At 46.5% G+C, this 23,800-nt stretch overlaps 1 long non-coding RNA gene across 1 annotated transcript; it reads left to right on the forward strand.

The window, feature by feature from the left end:
- Positions 1-1,276: 1,276 nt before the first annotated feature.
- LOC122457575 lies at positions 1,277-5,325 on the forward strand. Its single transcript, XR_006277191.1, has 2 exons — positions 1,277-1,327; positions 4,181-5,325. It is a non-coding gene; the product is annotated as an uncharacterized LOC122457575 (long non-coding RNA).
- Positions 5,326-23,800: the final 18,475 nt, after the last annotated feature.

Here is a 23,800-nt window from a genome sequence, read left to right on the forward strand (position 1 = left end):
TCAAGTTTATTCCAAAGGAGGGGTGGGGGGGAGGGAGAAGAACAGAAGTATAACCCAGAGGGAACAAAAACCAATGTACTCTGTGTTTGTTATAGGTTGGAGCAAATGTAGGACACAGTGTATTTAAAACTGCAAGTGATCAGATGTGAAACATCATTAAAATATTGCTGTATTGTCCTGTTTTCATGATATCGAAAAAAATTAATGAAGTTGACCTAATATTTTAAGGGCCTGATTTTTTTTTTAACTGCTTTCATTTTGCAGGTACAAATGGTAGCTTTTAGATGCCTGATTCTAACATCTGCATTGTGGTGTCATCAGAACTCACCCTCCTGTTTACTATACTTTTGGAAATGTGCTTTGGGGGGCAGAGCAGGAGGTGACTGTAGTGAGGAAGGTCCCAGGAGGAGTCTGGGGCTAAAGGCCAAGGGCTCATTGTGCTCTGACAGGTGGGTAAATAGAGGGGCAAGAGGTCAGGCACTTCATTCATGAATGACTATAAGGCCCTTTGAGATGCTCTGAGAGAAGGTGCAAAGGATTCATGTATATTATTACCACTGTGCACAACAAGCTGTGGGGTGAACTGCACTGAAAATGTAGGAGGGCTCCATATTGGAAACAAATCAGCATGACAGGTTTCAGAGTAGCAGCCGTGTTAGTCTGTATTCGCAAAAAGAAAAGGAGTACTTGTGGCACCTTAGAGACTAACAAATTTATTTGAGCATAAGCTTTCGTGAGGTACAGCTCACTTCATCGGATGCATTTCCACCAAATGCATCCGATGAAGTGAGCTGTAGCTCACGAAAGCTTATGCTCAAATAAATTTGTTAGTTTCTAAGGTGCCACAAGTACTCCTTTTCTTTTTGCAAATCAGCATGAGACACCTTGTTGCCCTTCTGATTGCCTAGAGAGGACAAGCCCACCCGTCGTCATCCCAACAAAAAGAACCCTTACCATAGGCAATGGCAGGACCAAGCCTCAGTCAACTGTGAGGTGTATTTTCCTGCCATCTAATGAGTCAGGTGGTTATTCCTGTGTGACTGGCAAAAGCTAGTGAGGGCAGAATAAAGGTGGGGGGGAGCAGGACACAACAGAAAATCACCATCGGCCCTTCATGCAAAAGGTCAAAAAGGATTAGAAACAACTTTTCCTCGAGATTATTACTAATGGGACCACAGATTACTAAAAGGGTTTAAGAGCAGCCACAACTGTGGCCACACCCAATCAGTCCACAGCTGGCCCTGATATAAGGGCTCAGGAAGGAGCTGGGCTAGTCTCACTCCAGCCTTGGAGTGGTGAGAGCAAAGAGCTGGAGTGCTCAGGCCAGGTGAGTCCCCAGGCTGAGGCCTGGCTAAAGGCTGGGGCTGTAGGGAAAGGCAGGAGGTCCAACCCCCTTTTCAATAATGAGTGGCCATCCCAGACTAGAGTTTGCCCCAGAGAAAGGGGGCTAGATGATGACTGGCAGTAGCCTCTGAGGCAAGGTGGGTATAGGAGATTGGGGGGACCCGTGGTAGGGGAGACCCAGAGCATGGGGACTGCTGGGGCAGAACCCCAAGGTAAGGGGTACTGGGATCCAGGAGGGACATGGGGCCTGTGGCAGGTGAGATACAGGCCAGCGGGAGGTGTGCCGAGTGCTGGAACTGAGCTAATTCCTGAATGACCAGCAGGAGGCACTGTGGCAGTAAATCGGTGCCCTGCTACAATCCAGTTTACGCTTCACCATCTCTTTTGGTAGGGATTCAAGTGAGTTATGTGCCCAGCTCTCATTGGAAGTCAATGGGATTGGGGTGCACCCAAAAATCTGAGCTTTTGCCCTTGGTTGAGCCTCCACAGTGAAAGTAGGCTGGTCACTTTCACTGACTGGTTCTCCAGTGCCAGCTCATTCTATTTTTCTCTAGTCAGGTCTTTCCCTGCACTCATCATCCTTGTCCTAGCGGAACAACAGAGTGTTTTGCGGATTGGGTTTCTAGCACAGAAGGGTCCGGAGCCAAAGTCAGTGTGGCCCAATAGATGGGGTCCTAGAGTAGGATTTAGGAAACCTGGATTCAGTGCCTAGCTCTGCCAGTGACTTGCTGCGTGACCTTGGACAAGTGACTTCATCTCTCTGGACCTATGTATAGTTTGTCAGCTCTTTGGGGGCAGGGACTGCGCACAGGGTGGCCCTGATCTCTGAGCGAGCCTTTGGTGCTACTGTAATACAAGCCATAGTCACTTATGCTTCCCACCCCAGCATTCTCCCATCTCAGATCCGTTCCCCAATGCAGCAATAAAAGGGCTAGCTCCTAGGAGCCTTCCCACCGAATCTTTACCCGGGACTCTGGAACAATTAAAGAAGAGACAAGCCCAAAAGAATCCATTCCAGATTTTACTCTGAGACTGGTGGATGCTGGGACAGGACTTCAGGAGTTTAATCAGTGCTGTGGGAACACTCAGGCTGGCCGGTCTTGGTTTGTTGATTGCCGGAGCTCCGGGGGCCATAACAGAAAGCTTGTCCTGCAGTATCGCTAGGTAGGACACATCTTTCAGATCCACTAGAGAGGAAAATTTTTGTGTGGGGAGATATTGCCCTTGGAGCTTCCAATCTTTTTATGGGCTTGACACACAGGGTGTCTGAGCCTCTGCCAAAAGATGCTTATTGCCCTGTCCCAGTCCTGCCCCAGCAGGTCCAGATCATATGCGATATACAGTTCAGGTGTGAATCCAATACTTTTCCCTGTCCTCAGGATGCTTGCTCCATAGTCAGAGATGAGAGAAGCAGGGGGGGCTGTGTCCTTGGGTCGGAGTCACATATTGATTTGTTCTTGAATCTCTGACAGCTTGCCGTCTGCGGTGTGATCTTTGTGAAATTGAGAGATACAAAGCATTGCTTGTCATTGAAAGATTCTGCTAGTGGCAGAGACAGATGCTTTTTGGAGTTGCACTGAGTATGACCTATAATGCTTGTGGAGTCAACTGTACGTTTGCATATCGCTGGCAAATGTCTTACACCGCCTCAGGCTCTCAGTGCTTATTATATTCAGCTGAACAGCATTGAATGTATTGTGCGAGTTGCAAAATATTGCCCTAACTTCCAAGCATTCAGAAAGGGTTTCGTCTGCAGGAGTGGAGAGTTTATTTCATTGGAAGAGAAATCAGTGGCTCGAGGCTCATGTGTTTCATAAATTTGGAGGCCGGAAGGGGCCATCAGGATAATCTAGTCTGACCTGTGCAACACAGGTTGCAGGATTTTACCCTGTGATTCTTGCATCAGGCCCATGAGCTTCTGGTTGAACTTGCCTGGTCTCTCTCTTTGCAATATGCATGTACAGGCTCAAATCCCCAGCAGCAGCACCCAGCCCAAACACTGGGCGGGCAGGACACTGCAATGGCTTGAGGGGGGGAAAAAATTCTCCTCTCCAGGCTGTGGAGGAGCTCTGTGGCTGCTGCTACAGCCCTGAAGCTGCAGTCTGTAACTCCCACCATGCCCTCTGTTTGTTTGGGTGGATTTTCTGACCCCAATCCTGCCCTTCCCACAGCTCACCCTGCACGGCTAAGCCCTGCACTGACCAGGGGAACACTCACCCTCTGAATCCTGTCCAGCCCCACACTCACCTCCCAGCTGGCTGAGCCTCCACAGCTGTCAAGAATTATAACATTCAAAAACCAGTTGGAGAACACTTCAATCTCTCTGCTCACTCGATCACAGACCTAAGAGTGGCTATACTTCAACAAAAAAGCTTCAAAAACAGACTCCAAGGAGAGACTGCTGAATTGGAATTAATTTGCAAACTGGATACAATTAACTTAGGCTTGAATAGAGACTGGGAATGGATGAGTCATTACACAAAGTAAAACTATTTCCCCATGGTATTTCTCCCTCCCACCCCACCCCCCACTGTTCCTCTGATATTCTTGTTAACTGCTGGAATTAGCCTACCTTGCTTGTCACCATGAAAGGTTTTCCTCCTTTTTCCCCCCCCACCCCACTGCTGGTGATGGCTCATCTTAAGTGATCACTCGCCTTACAGTGTGTATGATAAACCCATTGTTTCATGTTCTCTGTGCGTGTATATATATAAATCTCTCCTCTGTTTTTTCCACCAAATGCATCCAATGAAGTGAGCTGTAGCTCACGAAAGCTTATGCTCTAATAAATGTGTTAGTCTCTAAGGTGCCACAAGTACTCCTTTTCTTTCCACAGCTGTAGGGGCAGGAGGAGGAGGAGTCACCCCATGTAGTTGCTGTGATTACTTGGAAGGAGAACAGATGAGGCCAGAACAAGGGGCAGCAAAACTTTAAAGGATGGATCAGCCGTTTCAGAGCTCTGGGCAAGCAGTCCTCTCTTCAGGACTTTCAGCCAGATTGCTGCTCTGCTGGGAAGTCCCCAGCTCCTGTGCCAAAATGTCCCTGCTCAAAGCCACCTCTCTGCCCCATCATGTAGCCTTTGTGTTCTGTAGGATGTGAGTCCAGGAGTTACTCAACCCCACCTGCATAGGCGCTGACTCCATGGGTGCTCTGGGGCTGGAGCACCCGTGGGGGGGGAGTGGGTGCTCAGCACCCACCGGTGGCCCCGTGGATAAGCTCCTCCACAGGGCCTCCTGCTCGCCACAGATCAGCAACCCAGAGCACCAGATCCTCCATGGGTGTAAATTGGTGTCTCTCCACTGGCTTCAGTGGAGCTGCTTCCAGCAGAAGGTCTGGCTAAAAGGGACTAAATCATAGTGGGCAGACAGGGGATGGTGAAGAAGCTAATGTGGAAGCATAGGGGCTAAAGGAAGCACGGCGAAATAATTAACTGGCAGAGATGGGTGGTGTGGCTGGGTAGTCTCTTAAAAAGGAAGGAGGAGTTGTGGGGAATAGCTGGGTATTTAAAAATCCTGTCCTGTCAAGAATAATTGGACAGCAGAGCTATGATTAGAACTCAGCAGTTCCTGACTCCCAGGCCTGGGATCAGGCCACCAGACTATCCTTTCTGATCCCCGTCACTCACAAGGACATCATGTGGCTTCAAAGAGCTGTAGCTAGGGGCAGGACACAATCTAGGGAGCCAGAATGTCAAATTTCATTTTTTGGGGGGGGAGGGGGAGGAATCCCCAGACAGTTGCCTGTTGCAGAATTTGGTTGTGCAAAAATGCTCAGTTACAAATAATGGGCCAAGTTCTCAGCTGGCATAAGTCAGCATAGTTCCATTGCAGAGCTGTCCTGATTTATACCAGTGGAAGATCTGGCCCTGTGAGAATTCTATATTTCTATAGTTCACATCTGTTAGGAAGGAAGACTTCCAAACACACATCGTATTGTGATTTGTTCTCTTAATGGTGAACAATAAATGCTAAGTTAAAACAATTGTTCCTTTCCCAGTGTGTATGTGCAATGCAAATGCTTATTTTGGGATATCTATTAATGAATTTCATGCATACTTATGGGACTTGGAGAAAGCAATTCCCTCCTGGATGTTGTTAGCATATTTGCTTTGCCTGTTAGAGTGTGCAAATAGAGGTCACACACCTGAAATAGTTCAAACAGATTCTGGAGACAATTAATGCAGGAAATAAGATGTTGGGATCAAATTTAAAATTTTTATTAAAGCTAATGTTAAATTGTATAGTACACAGGTTAAGAAAAGTGTCTGTACATCTGGGTATAGTACTTGGATTATCCACAAATACAAAGTTTGTTTTAAAAGTCATACGATACATATAGTGCATAATCAGCAATAACCCAGACTTAGGTGAATAAATTTAAGAATACAGTTTAGATATTAGCATCCAAGTATTCGGGTACATCACTCATGAAAAGTTATACAGAGAGTTGGTTGTGGAAAGCCAATATAGCAATGAGTGAAGATAGTCCCTCAGTAATTGAGACTCGAGGGTAGGTTGTCCATTTAGAAAATAGAATACATGTGGAAAGTATTTCAGATACTTTCCTGATTGCACTTCTCATTGGCACTCCAGCTTGTCTCTCCTGGTATTGTGATCTATGTAGATGTCCCTTGGCCACCTGATGGCATCCGACACGATGAGTTGCCGCATCAGCAGAGCGTAGCACTGACCGAGTCTGCCTTCTTTCAATACTTGCTAGTTACTGGGGTCCCATGTGCCCAGGGCTCGGACAATCAGTTCATGTTACTGCACTGCCTTGTAACCTGCAAGGTAGAACAACTTGGAGGCATCTAAAGAAAGCTGAGTAAGGGGAGAGGATGTTAGGAAATGCATAGATATGCCCCGTTAAAGGACTTCCTGTGACAGGGAGCAAATCGCACTGCTCAGGAGGATAGTACACTTATGTGATGTCTTTGTGCCCTAGGGAAAATGAGGATGGGAGTAGTTAGATCAAAGGGCTGGTTGTTAGAACTCTGAGCCTGTCGCTGACTTGTTAGGGAAGTGAATTCACCTCTCTGAGCCTTATTAAATTCTTCCTAGCTTTTGTTTATATGTTGTCAATAGGAACAATAATACTTTCCACTTTTCCTAGATCTCAGTAATCTGCGGACGTGTGTCAGTATTATTCCAATTTGAAACCTGGGATTTAAGTAACTTCGCTTCAGAGTTGCTGGCAGAGAACCCAGGTCTCTTGACTCATCGCTGCAGAATGCTGCCTTCCTGCTTTAAATGACATGTGCCAAACCATTCCTGAGATGGGGAAGAGATCCATGGGAAATGGATCTTGGGTGGCTGTGGGCTGACGGTGAGATGTCCCTGAGGTTAGATGTCCATGCAAATAATAGCTTTTTCTGTATCAGATGGAGGTGGGATTATTCCAGATGACTTCTGAGTCACCTGGAGCTGGCAGCTTGGATGGGATTGGCAGTTGGAAGGGATGGTCATTACTACCTATGTCATGGTCCAACCATTACTTTCTTCAGTTTGGGGTCAGGGCATTCCTTTGTCATCAAGGGAAGGGGCCTGTTTCAAAAATCCAGGACGATGGAGCCAGTGTGTTTCCAGATGGCAACGTGGAGAGACAAGTGGGCCTTCCAACAGCCCATGCCACTGATGGCCTGGTGGGACCTCAATGGCTTTTTTTTTTTCCTGCTCTGAATGCCCTCTTCCCCATACTCATACTTACAAATGAAGTGAGCAGGGGAGATGGCTGCAGCAGTGGGAGAGTTCAGAGCACCAGGCTGGAAGTAAAGAGACCCACGTTCTATTCTTAGTTCTTTGGCTGTCCTGCTGAGTACCCTTGGACATGTCATGTCACCATTCAGTGCCTCAGTTTTTCCACCTGTAAAACAGGGAAATACAATAGCTGCTTGACAATGGTTAGGCTGCTGGCACAATGAAATCATGCTAATCAATGTGGTCTCATTGTTTCCTTGCACTCCCCCCCTCTGTCTGTATCTATCTGCTGTCTCATCTTGTACTTCGATTGCAAGCTCTTTGGAGCAGGGACTCTGTGTTCTGTGTTTGTACAGCACCTAGCACACTCGGATCCTGGTCCATGACTGGGGTTCCTAGATGCTATGGTAAGACAAATAATAATACCCTCCTTTGCCAAGTGCTTGGAGTTCTGTGGATGAAAAGCACTAATCTATCAGATCAGGGCTAAGTTGCATGCTGAGTCCAATAGGAGCAAGAAGATTCTGCTGTCTCATAAGAATGGCCATACTGGGTCAGACCAATGGTCCATCTAGCCCAGTATCCTGTCTTCTGGTTGTGGCCAATGCCAGATGCTTTCAAGGGAATAAACAGAACAGTGCAATCAAGTGATCCATCCCCTGTCCAGTCCCAGCATCTTGGCCTATAACTGAAAAGGAGGTGGTCACAGATAGCTGCTTAGACTTCAGTTTCATCTGTGATCATTCACTATTTTCCTATGCAACCCTCAGCTTGCAGTCTGCAAGTGAAATTCTTAAGTGGGAGAGGGACTCTAGTCTGTTCTTTTCAGACTGAGAATCTTAAGTGTGGGGAAAACGATAACAAATACATCAAAGAAACCTGAAAAGGATAACTGACCCACAAGTCGGCCAGGAGGGGGAAGAAGGAACTGTATGTAAATGGACTGAATACCTATCCTGTCCTCATAAGAGCAGCAGCCACTGAGCTAACATCTACCCTCAGCCCCTGCCAGGGGATTGGCTTTGTTGGTAACTCGGAAACAACACAACATGTATATCTGCTGAAGCTGCTTCACTGTGATTAACTGTCCCTGGAGTTTCCCTCTGGGGCCTTTTCTGTCCTAGATTCCTCTTCCTAGAGGCTCTCATGTCCCAGGTGGTGGTGATGAGCCATACACCTGCTGCAATGATTCATCACAACTCCCAGCAGTGCATGTGCAGGGTTCTAACACCTGCTAACCAGGTGGGTCAGCAAAACAGTTCTGTTAGCCGGTTATACTGAGCTTATTAAAGTCCCAAATCCTTCGAACACTTATGACTTTAATGGGCCTATTTATGTATATAAAGTTAAGCATATTTGTTTACAAATCATAACAGACAGGAATTTTACTGATAAAAGTTTACTTTCTACTCTGTTTAGTTGTTTGTGTAGTTTGCAATTTGCTTAGTCTGGACAACTGGGGGGGGGGGAACCCATTCAGTTCCCTTTCTGACTCTCATGTGTAAGTCTGCCAATGCTGCAGAGGAAGGCTTCAATCAAAAGAAAGCTATTTCTTTTAATTTCAAATGAATAAAAAAACCTAAAATGTTTGTAAAATATTTGTCTACAATACCAACATTTTCACACTAAACTGCCTGACAATGACCTTCTAATCTATTATTGAATAGACATTATGTTGATTAGATAGATTACAGTGAAAACTACCTTAATAGCTTACTCAGGGGACCCGCAATGGGTTGCTTATGGCCTTCTAATAAAGAGCTACCATAATCCAATTATAGACACCACTGTTCTACTCCATGTAGGCTTTTATACCATGCTCATCTTTGTAGTATCTGAGGCCCTGTCTACACTGGCAAGTTTCTGTGTAGTAAAGTAGCTTTCTGCACTGTAACTCCTGAGGTGCACACACTGCCAAGCCATGTAGTGCACAGAAACTGCACAACTGCAGTACTGTAAAAAACCCACCCCGATTAGAGGCGTAGAGCTTTCTGCACCAGGGCTATAGCGCTGCGTTGCCAGTGTAGACACCCTTGTCAATTATAGTGCTGAGACTGGCCTCCAGAAAGTGTCCCAAAATGCCTGTTCTCGCCTCTCTAGTCATCAGTTTGAACTCTACTGCCCTGCCCTCAGGTGACCGACCATTATCCCCATCCTGTAAATTCCTTGAGAATTTTGAAAGTCCCCTTCCTGTTTGCTCGGTGATACGTGCAGTGGTCTCAGCGCATCTTTCTAGCTGGCTGTGCCTGCTCTATGCACCAGGCGATTCCCCCGCTTGGAGCAATGCCGAGCTGCTGGAACTCATCAGCGTTTGGGGAAGGAGGCTGTCCAGTCCCAGCTGCTCTCCAGCCATAGGAATTATACGGTGCATGACAGAAAGGGGCCATGACGGGACACATTGAAGTTCAGGGTCAAAGTGAAGGAGGTGCAGAATGCCTACCACAATGTGCAGGAGGGAAACCACTGCCCTGGTGCTATGACCACGAGCTGCTGGCTCTACAAAGAGCTGGACGTGATACTCTGTGGCGACCCCACCTCCACTACGAAGGCCACTGTGGATTCTTTGGTGGCTTGTGTGCCAGTCGAGAGTGGACCGAGCCAGGAGGAAGAAATCTTGGAGGGGCACCTAGAAGCAGAGGATGACTCGGAGGTCAGAGATGCATACAGCCAAGAGCTCTTTTCTACCCTGGAGGAGGCTAGCCAGTCACAGCTGTCAGATGTTGGTGAAGTGCAAACAGGAAAGAAGGACCCTAGTAAGTGGATTTGATTTTGGGAATCATTGATGAGAGTTGTTGGGGGCAGGACGGTTGCAGAAAGCAGGCTTGTCTCCCACCATATGCCTAGTCTGAGCGGTGGAACAGTCTGTTGATAGACTCCCTCGCTTCATGGGAATCTCCCTCAGACCTCAAGGAACTCTCGTGGAGATACTGGGCAATCTGCTGCCGCAGGTTCCTAGTCAGAGCTGTTTTGTTTCTTGCCCATTAACGGAAACTTTCCCATGCCACCGTGGCATCAAAGGATGGGGGGGACCATTGCTGCACACAGACGAGCATAGGGGCCAGGGCAGAAGCTGCAGGCTTGGAGAAGACCCTCCCTTGATTCCCTGTTCACCCTCAGCAGCGAGATATCTTCCATAATGAACACATCCTGTGGAAAGTGTGGGGACAGGAATGATTATCAGGCCCCCACTACAGTGCAGGCTGTCCCCAAGAGCCACATGCCCAGTGTACAGTAGAATCCAGGAAGGGTGATTTACACTGCCTCTGCGGCTACTCACCATTTTGGGGGTCTTGTGGCTCATGTGTGCTTGCCTGGGGTCAGCCAGTTAGTGACAGGTGTGTGAGTACTGGCTGTGTTTTAAATCAGTGTTTTGTGTGTTGCAAACAATACTGCTTCTGTAAAATGTTGCGTTTAAACTTCACAGAGATGACCTGGGGAGCCCAGCCTTCCTCTTTATCGGCAGCAGAGTGGCTGCGCAGAATTAGAAAGCAGCCACAAAGGACTAAGGAGGACTTTCTGTGTGATGTTATGATGTGCTTCACCCCCAAGAAACAGGAATTGAAGGAGTGACGGGAGAGCGAGAAGAGGGATCAAAAGGAGAATGTGGCATGCCAGAATGAAGCCATAGAGCGGCTCTTAAAGGTTATGGAGCGCCAAGTGGACATGCTCCAGCCGATACTAATTCTGCAAACTGAGCATCTCCACGCCCGCCCTCCCCTGCAGCCGCTGTTGCAAAACTTTCCCATGCTCCCCCCAGACACTGCCAACATACTCTTATCAAGCTCCTGGCTCCAGTCTATAGGTGTGGCATTCCACTCCTCCCTGTCACAGTTCAGCAGTGCGGACTCCCAGTATCCACTGCACTCAACATCCATCCCTCTGCAGTTTAGCCCTGATGAAGTACAGTGCTCGCTGCATTGTACTCAAAAGGAGGCAGTTGGATATGATCCATGGACATACACAAATCTTTAACCATCCCAGGACCAACCTCCTCTTGAGACCTTCCCTTCCCTCATCCCCCCCCTTACTGCTGATGGGTTTTTTTGTGTTTGACTCTCTCCTCCAGTTGTTGGTTTTTTTTTTAATAAAAGAATTGTGTTGGTTTGAAAGCAATCTTTATTCTATTAATTGAAAGCAAAAAGAGCCCTGCAACACAACATACAATTATGTTAAACAACATATTGCATTGTCTGAACCAATCACCTCCTATCATTACAAGCACTGCACTCCCACGCATAGCAACAAATATTAGTTGGCTTTCAGCTTCAAATTGCTGCCTCAAGGCATCCCTGATCCTTGCAGACCTGCGCTGCACCCCTCTAATAGCTATGGTCTCTGGCTGTTCAAAGTCTGCCTCCAGGCAGACAGCCTCTGGGGTCCAGTCCTGAGTGAAGCTTTCACCCTTCCCTTCATAAATATTATGGAGCATACAGCACGCACCTATAAGCATAGGAATATTGTCAGCGGTCAGGTCCAGCCTCTTGTATAGGCAGCGCCAGTGGGCCTTTAAAAAGCCAAAAGCACATTCAAAAGTCATTCTGCACTTGCTCAGCCTGTTGTTTAACTGCTTCTTGCTGCTGTGAAGGTTCCCCATGTATGGCTTCATAAGCCATGACATTAAGGGGTAGGTGGGGTCTCCCAGGATCACAATGGGCATTTCAACTTCCACTGATAGTGATCTTCTGGTCCAGAAAGAAAGTTTCTGCTTGCAGCTTCCTGAAGAGGCCAGTGTTCCAAAAGATGCATGCGTCATGGACCTTTCCGGACCAGCCTGTGTTAATGTCTGTGAAATGCCCATGGTGATCCACAACCACTGAGAGAACCATTGAGAAATACCCTTTCCGATTAATGTACTCAGTGGCTAGGTGGTCTGATGCCAGAATTGGAATGTGCATGCCATCTATTGCCCCTCTGCAGTTAGGGAAGTCCATTTGTGCAAAGCCATCCACAATGTCATACATGTTGCCCGGAGTCACAGTCTCTTGGATCAGGATGCGATTAATGGCTTTGCAGACTTCCGTCAACACAAGTCCAACTGTCGATTTTCCCACTCCAGACTGGCTAGTGACTGATCTGAAGCAGTCTGGAGTAGCCAGCTTCCACAGTGAGGTCGCCAAGTGCTTCTCCAACTACAGGGTAGCTCTCATTCTCATGTCCTTGCGCTGCAGGGCTGGGGCGAGATCACACAGTCCCATGAATGTGGCTTTCCTCATCTGAAAGTTCTGCAGCCACTGCTCATCATCCCAGACGTGCATCACGATGTGATCCCACCACTCGGTGCTAGTTTCCTGAGCCCAAAAGCGGTGTTCCACTGTGGTCAGCACCTCTGTAAATGCCACAATCAATCTGGTGTCATATCTTCTATGCATGGTGAGATCAGTGTCAAACTTCTCTTGTCTTTGTAGTTTAAGGAATAACTCCACTGCCACTTGTGACGTGTTGGTCAGAGCCAGCAGCATATTGGTCAACAGTGCAGGATCCATTCCTGCAGATGGAAGAGGCAGAGCACACAGTACACATGTCCACTTTCATCATCTGAGTCAGATGCCATCAGCAGAAGGTTGATTTTCTTTTTTGATGATTCAGGTTCTGTAGTTTTCGCATCGGAGTGTTGCTCTTTTAACAACTTCTGAAACCATGCTCCACACCTCATCCCTCTCAGACTTTGAAAGGCACTTCATTCTTAAACCTTGGGTCGAGTGCTGTAGCTATCTTTAGAAATCAAACATTGGTACCTTCTTTGCATTTTGTCAAATCTTCAGTAAAAGTTTTCTTAAAACGAACAAGTGCTGGGTCATCATCTGAGACTGCTATAACATGAAATATATGGCAGAATGCGGGTAAAACAGAGCAGGAGACATAATATTCTTCCCCAAGGAGTTCAGTCAAAATTTAATTAATGCATTATTTTTTTAACAAGCATCATCAGCATGGAAGCATGTCCTCTGGAATGGCGGCCGAAGCATGAAGGGGCATATGAATGTTTAGCATATATGGCATGTAAATACCTTACAATGCTGGCTATAAAAGTCCCATGCAAACACCTGTTCTCACTTTCTGGTGACATTGTAAATAAGAAGCCGGCAGCATTATCTCCTGTAAATGTAAACAAACTTTTGTTTGTTTTAGCGATTGGCTGAATCAGAAGTAGGACTGAGCGGACTTGTAGGCACTATAGTTTTACATTGTTTTGTTTTTGAGAGCAGTTATGTTACAAAAAATCTACATTTGTAAATTGCACTTTCACAATAAAGAGATTGCACTACAGTACTTGTGTAGCGCCCCCTCTCCACCTGGTTACCTCATTTAATGCCAATCCGCTTACAGGTTTTGATGGACAGGCTGCCAGCAGGCAGTCCCAGGAATCTATGTAGTCTGCTTGGGGGTTACACTCGTATGAGGTGAATTGAAAAATACTATTTCTTTTGTATATCATTTTTACAGTGCAAATATTTGTAATAAAAATAATATAAAGTGAGCACTGTACACTTTGTATTCTGTGCTGCAATTTAAATCAATATATTTGAAAATGTAGAAAAACATCCAAAAATAGTTAATAAATTTCAATTGGTGTTCTATTGTTTAACAGTGCGATTAAAACTGTGATTAATCATGATTAATATTTTTAAAGTGTGATTAATTTTTTTGAGTTAATCACGAGTTAACTGCAATTAATCAACAGCCCTAATTATTATATTACTAATATTAGTAATTTAGATTACATGAAGCTCTGGGATGAAGTCCATGGTTGACACCTTTGCTCCTCTAGCACAATGGAACACTCTACCATCAGGAGACAGAGCTTTCTCTGTGACTCTGTGCAGAGTGGACTGCAGAATGAACTCCCCAGGAGCTCGGCTTTATCATAACCCTCACCACCGCCTGCTCTGAGTCAAAGGAACATTTCTTTGACCTGTCTTCTCTAACATAAACAGATAGCAGCAGGTGAATATATCTAATAAAAACAATTGCAAAACAAGACACTTCTCCCCCAGGGGAGAGGATGACAGAAAAAACATGTGAAAGAGATTAGTCTGTTACTTAATAGTGCCTAATATACTATTGGTAGGCACTCAGGTCATGTCTACGCTGGCAGAGTTACATTCTTGGCAGTTACAGCGCCACTCAGAGAGCACTGAAGGGAAACTGCTGTTGTGTGTTCACATTGACAGCTGCCTGCGCAATAGCGTGTTCCCACTTGAGGCGGTATTCGGAGCGGTGCATTCTGGGCAGCTATCCCATAGAGCACCTCTTCCTCTGCTGCCGCTAAGAGTTGTGGGAAGGCGGAGGGGGTTGAGGGGCATCCTGGGTCTCCCAATGCCCCATGATGCATTGCTTCACATGCCAGCAATCCCTGTGCTTCTGTCCACATTTGGCACCATCTTCCAATAGTTTGTGTACTGTGTACACCTAGTACAATGGAACCTGAATTTCAGCTGGGACCTTTAGATGCTACTGTCATCCTCATCAATAAGGCACTCAGTTTTACTTGATCATATTCGAAGGCCCTGATCCTGTAATTGGCTCTGCACAGGCAACCCCGTACTTCCATGCCAAACCCAATTAAAGTAAGTGGAACTCCGTACAAGCATGTGAGCCCTCCCATGCAGTTCCAATTGCAGGATCGGGGCCCAAGGTGTTACAAACATGGTTCAAACGATTGAACCATTTCACCCTTTCCCCATTTGGCTTTACAGTGCTGCGGAGTGTCTGTCAGTAGGAAGCAGGCTGTCTGGCCTTTGACTTCAGCAGGGGCAGAGTTAGGCCAACACTGAGCACTTTTGGAGCTCAAATGTGTACGCAATAGGCCAGGTTGTCCATGTCCCTGCACTTGGGACCTGCTTCTCATTTACACTTTGGCCCTTTAACTGTGCTTTGGTGATGTGCAGGGAGCTTACAGTGAGATCTCAGCTCTTTGTGTTGTCCTTTACACTGATACACAGTGGGTCTGAAATGTTGTCAGATCACAACTGCAGCATCGTATGCTCGCTTTGCTCAGCTACACAAGGTGCAGGGCCAGGGTGCGTCTGCTCCAGTGGCTGCATGCAGCTCCTTTGCCAGCTCCTCCCGCTCCTGATCTGTGTCATTGCATTTTAAAAAGCACATGCATGTGAAAATCCACAGCTGGGAAAGTGATATAAAGACCTAGTTTTTGTTCTAAACAGCTGTGTGTCTCTTGAAGCTCAGTTTGTGAAAATGCACCGGTGCTTCTCCAGTTTAAGGAGATGGAGAGCCTGTACAATTTCCCTTTAGACACAGATCCCTTTTTGGGAGGCTTCTATACCTGGACTGACCTACTTTGGATTTCATTCTCCACTGTCACCAGCTGCACCCAATTACAGTCATGACCTCCTCACGCCAGCCTGCAACAACACCTGGAGTCAGTAGGGGCAACCCCATGCATGTCAGTGGATTTAGGCATACTTGTGCTAGTATTAAATTTGACCACCGGTGCCCAGTCTGTGCCCACAGAACTTCCTAGGCATCCAGGATTTGTGAATGTGGTCCAAATGCCCAGACTCCCTTTAGTTCTTCTGTATTGGGACAAGCTGTTTTTGGAGCCAGCAAGAGGGTGTGAAACATACACTCATGGTGGGAGAATGAGGTCATGTCACCTCGTTGAGTATTCATAGTACAGTAGCACATAGAGACCCCCAACAGAGACTGGGGCACTGCACAAACACCCAAGAGACAGTCCCTGCTTCAAAAGAGCTTATGAGGTGGAGAGACAAGACGAGCAAAGGCAGGGGTGCTGGAACACTTTTAATAGTGGGGGTGCCTAAAGCCAGTCCCCTTATCCTTGTCTGACCCCCACAGAGCTGGGGCTGGGAGCAGGGCTGTGTCTGTGGGAGGGGGGACCCGGACAGGGGTAAGGAGGCAGAGGCTGGGGTCACAGCTGGGGGTGGGCATGGGGCCAGGAGCGGAGCACTGGGTGCGGGGCAGCAGCCAGGACCCTGGGCACAGGGTGGCAGTCAGGACCCTGGGCATGAGGCCGGCAGCCAGAGGCATGAGAACTAGGGCTGCACAGGGCGCTGCAGCACCTCCAGGTTTTACGCAGGGCTCTACTGCCAGCCCAGGGTCCTGGCTGCCATCCCGTGCCCAGGGCTCCAGTCCTGGCCCTGCCCCCAGCCTTGGCCCCCATACCTCTATCTGGGTCCCCCCATCCTGGAGCCATGGCCCTGCTCTCAGACCTAGCTCTGGTGCATGGGTGGGTAAACAGGGGTGAGAGGGCTGGCTTCCAGCACCTCCATGATTAAAAGTGTTCCAGCGTGGGGTGGCAGCCGGGACCTTGGGTGTGGGGCCACCAGTGGAGCCCTGGACATGGATCAGCCGCTGGGACCCTGGCCTGGGCACGGGGTATCAGCCAGGACCCTTGGTATGGGGCCGTCAGTGGAGCCCCAGGTGTGGGGCAGCAGCTGGGACCCTGGGCATGCGGCCAGCAGCCAGGACCCTGGGTGTGGGGCCATCAGTGGAGCCCCGGGTGCAGGGCAGCAGTGGGGACCCTGGGTGTGGGGCCGGCAGCCAGGACCCTGGGTGTGGGGCTGTCAGTGGAGCCCCAAGTGCAGGGCAGCAGCTGGGACCCTGGGCAAAGGGCTGGCAGTGGAGCCCTGTGAAAAACCTGGGGGTGCTGCAGAACCCCCTGCACCCCTAGTTCCTGCACCTATGGACGAAGGGTGGGAATGGAAACAGAGGCACAGGATGGTGAAGTGACTTGCCCAAAGTCACACAAGATGATCAGTGACTGAACTCAGTCTAGAACTCAGGTGTTTTGACTCTCTCCCAGTGCCTGATCCACTAGAGCAAACTGCCTCATAAGTGACCTCTGGGCAAGGGAGCAAAAGATGTTCATATAAATATGCCCTTTGGTTCCTCTCCTGTAGTGTCTAGGTACTACTGTGAGGGGGTGTGTTAAGGGTCTGCCCCCATTGAGATCCATGGCAAAACTCTCAAGGGCTTAAAAAGGAACTGTATCATGCTTAATAGTACCTAAGGTAGCCCCTACTGATACTCTGTTCAGAACTGATATTTACAGAAATGTGAAGGAGAAGAAGTTTTACGTCACACAGCTTTAAATAAAAAGAAAAGGAGTACTTGTGGCACCTTAGAGACTAACAAATTTATTAGAGCATAAGCTTTCGTTGCATCCGATGAAGTGAGCTATAGCTCACGAAAGCTTATGCTCTAATAAATTTGTTAGTCTCTAAGGTGCCACAAGTACTCCTTTTCTTTTTGCGAATACAGACTAACACGACTGCTACTCTGAAACAGCTTTAAATGGCACACACAAATGAGGCTGGAATTAATAGCTAATACCCGGTTTGGGAATCTTAGCTCCATAGACAGTTCAAACATAGGGGATAAATTCTGGTACTGCCCCAGTGGAGGAGCTGGACTAGATGACTTTTGAGGTCCCTTCCAGCCCTACAACTCTATGTTTATGCCCTGAGTTACACCAATGCAGCCAATGGTCTTATTATGGGTAAGGCTCAAGAATGGCAGTCTGGAGGCTGATCAGTAGATCAACCATTATTATCTGGGTTCTGATAGTGGCTCTATCACAGATTTCCTCTGTGCCTGAGCTTGGGAAAGTCACTTATAGGGTGGGATTTTCCTACATGTTCAACACTGGCTTAATTTATTCCCATTGAAGTCACTGGTATAACTCCTGTTGACTCCATCAAAAATGGATTTGGGCCAACTAGCTGTATTAGATACTTGCCTGGCCCCTATTACCATAGTACCTGAGCATTTCCTAATCTCAAATGTATTTATCCTCACAACACCCCGGGAGGAGGTAGGGAAGTGCACTGCTACCTAGAAATAGCAATAAGTAAACTGAAGGCAGATTTTGGCCAGCATAATTAATTTCTCCCCCCAGGTTTCTCCTGTCCTTGGCAATTTATTCTCTGAGCTCTCTTTCACTCAGGTCTGTATGGAACGCAGAAGAAGAGAATGCAGTGCTTGTCTTCTAATGAAGTTGCTGCATTGAGGCAGTTATCCCTTTTCTGACAACGGGATATTCTTTTACCTTCCATGTGTGGTCAGAAATCCATATTATGGGGTCACTGAAGAAATTTGAATATGCAGAGATAACTTCATTATTCTAAAAAGAAAAGGAAAGAAAAACAAATTTATATTTCTATTTATTTATTTAAATATTTATATTCGTGAGCTACAGCTCACTTCAGCTCATGAAAGCTTATGCTCAAATAAATTTGTTAGTTTCTAAGGTGCCACAAGTTCTCCTTTTCTTTTTGCGAATACAGACTAACTCGGCTGCTACTCTGAAACCTTTCATTATTCTAGACTTCAGCCTAGATACACACAAAGTACTTTATCAGAGCAAATAGTTTACTATACACATGTTCTCTTTGCTAGTGGATATTTGCATTGCCCTTTTATTGTATGCCCCGTGAACAGCCTATTGGACATAATAATGTGTGGAACATTAGAGCAGTAAAGTAAGTGAAAGAGAGACTATGAGTTTGAATTATGAAATGGTCTCTAAAAATTTCCATCTGAAAGAGGCACTAGTGGGTGAAATTATTCCTAATCTTACTTACTGGATAGCTATCCTGTACAGCAAAATCTGTGTTGTCAACCTCAAGCATTCAAAAATCATGAGTCAGGCTCTCAAAAATCATGAGATTGGATAAAATAATTAAATTTTAAAAATGAATGTTTTTGGTCCTGTTCATTTTCCTAACGTTTTTTCAGCCATTAATGTTTACGTTTCCAAGCATTACTGTGCTACGAGGGATAGTCTGCCTGCCTTCCTGAAATCCATTGTCTTTATTTCGCTGTTTTCCCTCCTACCATTCCTTAGAATCATGAACTCTATTATTTCATGATCACTTTCACCCAGCCTGCCTTCCGCATTCAAATTCTCAATCAGTTCCTCCCTATTTTACAAAATCATACCTAGAACAGCCTCTCCCCTGTTTCTCCATCTTTTGAAATAAAAAATTGTCTCCAATGCATTCCAAGAACTTGTTGGATAATCTGTGCCCTGCTGTGTTATTTTCCCAACATATATAATAACCTGACACTTGGAGCTGGAGTGTTAAGAAAAACCCCAAATGTTGTGAGACATACTGGTGTAAAACTGGAGTGATGCAGAGGTGAATCAGGCACAATAATTGCAATCCAGAAAAGTCAGACCAGACCTGTTTATATTGGACGTGGTGATGTACCTGAAAGGGGACAGTAAATGTCAGCAAGAGTATTATTCTTAAGTGATGTAAGGTTGGCACCTGTTCCAGTATTTCCATTCTGAATTAACTGGGGTGAGTCCTGCACCACTAAAAGTGGTGTTATGACGTGACAATGTTTTTGTCTCAGTGTGATGGTGTTTTAACGTTGCATGATGACACAAAGTCAATTTGTTGTGCTCTATTATTATTATTATTAGGAATTGGCTGGTATGTATATAGTATAGGTACATACTATACCTATACAGGATAGAATCAGAACTGATCAATTGTGTGTAGTAGGCTTTGTAGGGCTAACTGCTATGGAAGACTCTCTTTTAGCAGAAGTGGTAGGGACCTGTGCTTCTGGAGAAGAATTCCAGTGAAGCTCTGTGAAGTTCCATGTCTCTGTGGTGTGCAGCAGATTGACCACTGTCAAGTCAAAATCAGGCATGGACTGGTTACCTTTTTGCTCAGTATTTGCTGAGTGCTGAAAATGCTCGGTCTTGTATCGAACACAGAAGAAAACGTGGTTCATACCACAAGAAGTTTAGATTCCAGTCCAAGATTTCTCAATTTCCCTAGCAAGGCCTATTTTGATGGTGCAAATACTATCTACCCTCCCTCTTTTTCCTGAGTTCTCCCCCTGTTATGAATGGTCATTCAGCAGTCTGCTGCAGTCCTCTGTTACAACAACATGACTGGTACTTTCCAGTATGTCAAAGCAGATTATATCTTACTGATGTAAATTTTCTTTGTTTAATTTCTTTTAATTTATTTCCTTAAACTAATTCCCTCCTTCCCCTTAAATTAAAAACAAATGTGATGGTGGGGGTGAGGTACTCAAGCTCAGAGGAGCCCTAATGGTTGTTACATGGCCATGTTTCCCGTGTGCTAGAAATGCAAGCTTGCCAAGCTCTACTTCTTCTCTGTCACACACCCACCACATGATTGTAGCTTCTGTTTGTCCTCCAGAACAAGAGATACAATAGCAAACATTAAAAAGTCATAATTTTACCAATAGTTACCATGCAGAGCATTCCCTTATACTCACAGGTAACTGTTGATACTGATTTTTTAACAAAAAGAAAAGGAGTACTTGTGGCACCTTAGAGACTAACAAATTTATTAGAGCATAAGCTTTCGTGAGCTACAGCTCACTTCATCGGATGCATTTGGTGGAAAAAACAGAGGAGAGATTTATATACACACACACAGAGAACATGAAACAATGGGTTTATCATACACACTGTAAGGAGAGTGATCACTTAAGATAAGCCATCACCAACAGCAGGGGGGGGAAGGAGGAAAACCTTTCATGGTGACAAGCAGGTAGGCTAATTCCAGCAGTTAACAAGAATATCAGAGGAACAGTGGGGGGTGGGGTGGGAGGGAGAAATACCATAGAATCATAGAATCATAGAATCATAGAATATCAGGGTTGGAAGGGACCCCAGAAGGTCATCTAGTCCAACCCCCTGCTCAAAGCAGGACCAAGTCCCAGTTAAATCATCCCAGCCAGGGCTTTGTCAAGCCTGACCTTAAAAACCTCTAAGGAAGGAGATTCTACCACCTCCCTAGGTAACGCATTCCAGTGTTTCACCACCCTCTTAGTGAAAAAGTTTTTCCTAATATCCAATCTAAACCTCCCCCATTGCAACTTGAGACCATTACTCCTCGTTCTGTCATCTGCTACCATTGAGAACAGTCTAGAGCCATCCTCTTTGAAACCCCCTTTCAGGTAGTTGAAAGCAGCTATCAAATCCCCCCTCATTCTTCTCTTCTGCAGACTAAACAATCCCAGCTCCCTCAGCCTCTCCTCATAAGTCATGTGCTCTAGACCCCTAATCATTTTCGTTGCCCTTCGTTGTACTCTTTCCAATTTATCCACATCCTTCCTGTAGTGTGGGGCCCAAAACTGGACACAGTACTCCAGATGAGGCCTCACCAGTGTCGAATAGAGGGGAACGATCACGTCCCTCGATCTGCTCGCTATGCCCCTACTTATACATCCCAAAATGCCATTGGCCTTCTTGGCAACAAGGGCACACTGCTGACTCATATCCAGCTTCTCGTCCACTGTCACCCCTAGGTCCTTTTCCGCAGAACTGCTGCCGAGCCATTCGGTCCCTAGTCTGTAGCGGTGCATTGGATTCTTCCATCCTAAGTGCAGGACCCTGCACTTATCCTTATTGAACCTCATTAGATTTCTTTTGGCCCAATCCTCCAATTTGTCTAGGTCCTTCTGTATCCTATCCCTCCCCTCCAGCGTATCTACCACTCCTCCCAGTTTAGTATCATCCGCAAATTTGCTGAGAGTGCAATCCACACCATCCTCCAGATCATTTATGAAGATATTGAACAAAACGGGCCCCAGGACCGACCCCTGGGGCACTCCACTTGACACCGGCTGCCAACTAGACATGGAGCCATTGATCACTACCCGTTGAGCCCGACAATCTAGCCAGCTTTCTACCCACCTTATAGTGCATTCATCCAGCCCATACTTCCTTAACTTGCTGACAAGAATGCTGTGGGAGACCGTGTCAAAAGCTTTGCTAAAGTCAAGAAACATGGGGAAATAGTTTTACTTTGTGTAATGACTCATCCATTCCCAGTCTCTATTCAAGCCTAAGTTAATTGTATCCAGTTTGCAAATTAATTCCAATTCAGCAGTCTCTCGTTGGAGTCTGTTTTTGAAGCTTTTTTGTTGAAGTATAGCCACTCTTAGGTCTGTGATCGAGTGACCAGAGAGATTGAAGTGTTCTCCAACTGGTTTTTGAATGTTATAATTCTTGACGTCTGATTTGTGTCCATTCATTCTTTTACGTAGAGACTGTCCAGTTTGGCCAATGTACATGACAGAGGGGCATTGCTGGCACATGATGGCATATATCACATTGGTAGATGCGCAGGTGAACGAGCCTCTGATAGTGTGGCTGATGTGATTAGGTCCTATGATGGTATCCCCTGAATAGATATGTGGACAGAGTTGGCAACGGGCTTTGTTGCAAGGATAGGTTCCTGGGTTAGTGGTTCTGTTGTGTGGTGTGTGGTTGCTGGTGAGTATTTGCTTCAGATTGGGGGGCTGTCTGTAAGCAAGGACTGGTCTGTCTCCCAAGATCTGAGAGAGCGATGGCTCGTCCTTCAGGATAGGTTGTAGATCCTTGATGATGCGTTGGAGAGGTTTTAGTTGGGGGCTGAAGGTGATGGCTAGTGGCGTTCTGTTGTTTTCTTTGTTGGGCCTGTCCTGTAGTAGGTGACTTCTGGGTACTCTTCTGGCTCTGTCAATCTGTTTCTTCACTTCAGCAGGTGGGTATTGTAGTTGTAGGAATGCATGATAGAGATCTTGTAGGTGTTTGTCTCTGTCTGAGGGGTTGGAGCAAATGCGGTTATATCGTAGCGCTTGGCTGTAGACAATGGATCGAGTGGTATGATCTGGATGAAAGCTAGAGGCATGTAGGTAGGAATAGCGGTCAGTAGGTTTCCGATATAGGGTGGTGTTTATGTGACCATCGCTTATTAGCACCGTAGTGTCCAGGAAGTGGATCTCTTGTGTGGACTGGTCCAGGCCCCCTGCTGTTGGTGATGGCTTATCTTAAGTGATCACTCTCCTTACAGTGTGTATGATAAACCCATTGTTTCATGTTCTCTGTGTGTGTGTATATAAATCTCTCCTCTGTTTTTTCCACCAAATGCATCCGATGAAGTGAGCTGTAGCTCACGAAAGCTTATGCTCTAATAAATTTGTTAGTCTCTAAGGTGCCACAAGTACTCCTTTTCTTTTTGCGAATACAGACTAACACGGCTGCTACTCTGAAACCTGTGATTTTTTAACGACAACCAATTTTCCTCGATGTATAATTTGGCATTAGGTTTCTGTCTGTTGTCAAAATGTCAAAAATTCTAATGTTGATGTGTGTATAATCTAGCTCCACAACCCCTACTCCCAGATACTTCCCCAGGGTGCCCCACAGCACCAGGCTAGTCAATTACAGATGAGACAGAAAAAAGTTATGCAAGATCAGGGCTAGGAAGGCATTTTAAGGAGTGCTTTGAAAGAGAAGGACAGTGCTCCCTGTATGAGCCAGGGGATGTTCCAGCTGATAAGTAGTTTTGGGGGCTGTAAGGCCTCTGGCTCCTGGGCCCCCGATTGCTGGGGCTGCTGGTTCTCCAGGCTGCATTGCCTGCTGAGGTGACTGGCCCTTAGGGCTGCTGATGCTCCAGGATAGGTGTAGTTGGACTTCTATATGTGGGGGGGCGGCTTTAGCCAGGCGAAGGCGGCCATGCGGGGGGGGGGGGGCGAATTCCTTGCCAGACAGAGGCCTGCCCGGGGTGGGGGGGCACACTCTCCCATTCCCCTCCCAAACTTGGCTCACAGGGGTCTAGGGTGACCAGATATGAAGTGTGAAAGATCAGGAAGGGAGTGGTGGGTAATAGCCATCTATGTAAGAAAAAGCCCTGAATATCGGGACTGTCCCTATAAAATCCAGACATCGGGTCACCCTATAGGGTCCGACAGTCCCCCGGGGCTTGGGCTGCAGCACCAGGTCTATTGACTACAAGTCC

This window comes from Dermochelys coriacea, chromosome 1 (assembly GCF_009764565.3).
Source record: "Dermochelys coriacea isolate rDerCor1 chromosome 1, rDerCor1.pri.v4, whole genome shotgun sequence".
In the NCBI taxonomy this organism is placed as follows: domain Eukaryota; kingdom Metazoa; phylum Chordata; order Testudines; family Dermochelyidae; genus Dermochelys; species Dermochelys coriacea.